General features: G+C 36.8%; 1 pseudogene across 1 annotated transcript; it reads left to right on the top strand.

The window, feature by feature from the left end:
* Window positions 1-707: 707 nt before the first annotated feature.
* LOC311602889 (small ribosomal subunit protein bS21m-like) lies at window positions 708-972 on the top strand (annotated as a pseudogene). Its single transcript has one exon. The product of its transcript is annotated as a small ribosomal subunit protein bS21m-like (transcript).
* Window positions 973-2,644: the final 1,672 nt, after the last annotated feature.

The raw sequence follows: 2,644 nt of genomic DNA, 5'->3' as shown, positions 1-2,644 counted from the left end.
CTTTCATGTTTCCAAAAAGTGGTTATAAATTGTACAAAAAGAATGACATAGAATAAAAGCTTGACAAATTAAACTCATAAAAGCAATGCCAAATGGACTCAGCGTGTTATATTTTTACATGAATACACATATGTCATAATAACTTTTATGATTAATATAAAGGTATAAGATAATAACGTACCATATGCCAGATATTATGTTGTACAGGAGTTTATTAACAGAGCATGGAGAAAGAAGGAAAGGGAGGAGGAGAAACCCAGAAAGAGAGAGAGACGGAGACAGAGACAAGAAGAGTGAGAAGAAGAGTAAGAGAGAGTAGAGAGGAGAGGAGGAGAGAGAGAGAGGAGAGAGAGATAAGAAAGGGAGTGGTGGGGTAAGATTGCCCTTTTATATATCCCTGGGTAGGAGCATGCCCCCAGGACAGGTAGGCAATGACATCACAGGTAGGCAGGCTGAAGCAGAATCCTAACATTCCTACCTTTTCCAATAATTAAAAAAATGAGGAATGTTGCATTGCTTTATAGAAGGTAAGTTAAAGTATGTAAAGGAAAAGTAGGGAAGAATTGGGAGGAGTAGAAGTGTGGAAAACAATAGTAAGAATATATTGTAGTCTGGAGCTTCTGCTTCTGGTCTAGGGGGGCCTGGAGTCCAAGTGCTGAGGCTCCCAGTTTACAGGTCTTCAAGAATGAATATTTGAATACAAGGCCATGATTAAGCATCTGAAGTTCATTGCTAGGACTGTGGTGGTTCAGGAGGGGAACATAGAAGGTGGATGCAGGACCCTGGATAGAATCCTCATCACCAATGGGCTTACTGAAGTCATAAAGCAGATGACGTTACTCTGAGAAATCTTGTCATCACAGCTAGCAGAAAAGCTATGAAACATGCCGAAGGATCTGCAACATGGAAATTGCTCCAAAGATTAACTTATTGATGCAAAAGAACAATGCAGATTCACGTCTTGGCTGCTAAGGCTTGGGATAGAAGACCCACATTTAACCTATGTCTTGCTTTTTTCTTTATCCAACCCCAATTTCTGTTACCCTCACCTACAATAAATAAACTCAAATACAGGTGAACAAGAAAAAAAATACTATATTGAATGAAAAATAAATAAAAGAAAAATGATTTAAAAAGAAACATATAAAATTACATATAACTTTGGTATTTTCATTTATTCCTTAAAAATAAATGTACTTTTAATTTGGTGTGTGAATTTGTTTATTACAATAGTTAATATTAACCACTGACTGAAAAATAGTTACAAACATTACATTCAACTATGGACTTTTTTGTTTATTTTATTATAATTTGGTTTACATTACATCACGATTGTTATCCCCCAAAAGAAATCACCAAATACTTGAATAGAAACATTATTGAAAGAACTGTACATGACACCACATCCTTAATCAAGGAAATGTGAAAATGCCAACTGCAAAGAAATTCTTTTACTCATCTTTTAAAAATAGAGACAAAACTGACCACTGCAGATATGGGAAAGAATACACAGAAATTAAAATTCTTAGATATTTCTGATGAAAATGAAAATTGCTTTCTCTTAAGTCTCCATAAAAGAGCTTGCTTTGAAAGCATTTTAACACCTGAATACAAAATGTTGAAACTGCATCTTTCCCGTGTCCTGGCTATGGTCAGGAGTCCCTCTCTGAGTTCATTTACTGGCACATCTAACATTATTAGAATTGCAGTCATGACTCAGAAAGAAGTGATTCCTTGGACATTAAGAATCCTACTCTGAGACAAATTGCACTGAAGGCCAGCACACATGAAGTCATCTACCTTTCCAATAGCTGAACTCAGTCAGTTCAACCTGAATGTGACAGAAGCAAGGGCTAATAGGACATGTCAGAGAATTTAAACAAATTGGCCTTCTCTCCTCCTGAACTGATGCAGAGAGCAACCCTCTCTGTCCAAAGCATGTGGTATGCTCACTCTTTTTGTTTCTTTATCTGCCCTGTGTTGTGGGCATAAGAAGACATGTCTATAAGAAAGCTTTGCTAAAATTGTCTGGATAACAGCCCATTGCATGCACTGGTAGGTGTGTAAAAGGTGAGGTTAGGCTAGATGCCATGGTCCTAAGGATGCCGTGTAGGCATTGAGTCAAGCATATTGTTCTGTCAGTACTCTGCACTTAGGAAATATGAAAATCCTTAGAGAGTGTTATATTCAACGACCACACAGAATATTCCCCAAAGGACGCTCCGTATGGTCTTTTAAAGCCAGTCAAGTTTTCTCTAAAGAGCTGGACATTTCTTTTTTCCTAAACAGATAAGGTAACTATTGTGGTTAGAGTTTAGCTTACTGCATTCCACTTCTGAGATTCATAGTCCCCTACCTATGCCCATTTCTCTCAAAAGTCAGAAGATTCCTTGGCTCTGCTTTAATTGATCAACTGCTGCATTTATTCCCAAGATGCACCATTACTAAACTGGTAACAAGTAATTCTTTTTCCTTGAAGTTCAGATTCAAATTGAAATTCATGCAAAAATACCACAGCCTTTGAGGAGTAATAAAAGTGATGGTTATTTTTTTCAAAGGCCAGAAAATCTTCAGGAATTAAGATATTTTTCTTACATTGTGACTACTGAAAATGTCAGTATGCTTATCATTGCTTCTTTAAGTG

This window comes from Acomys minous (assembly GCF_964271855.1).
Source record: "Acomys minous genome assembly, chromosome: 8".
NCBI classification, from domain to species: Eukaryota; Metazoa; Chordata; class Mammalia; order Rodentia; family Muridae; genus Acomys; species Acomys minous.
The sequence above is the reverse complement of the archived record's forward strand: the minus strand, read 5'-3'. Positions and strand labels throughout refer to the sequence as shown.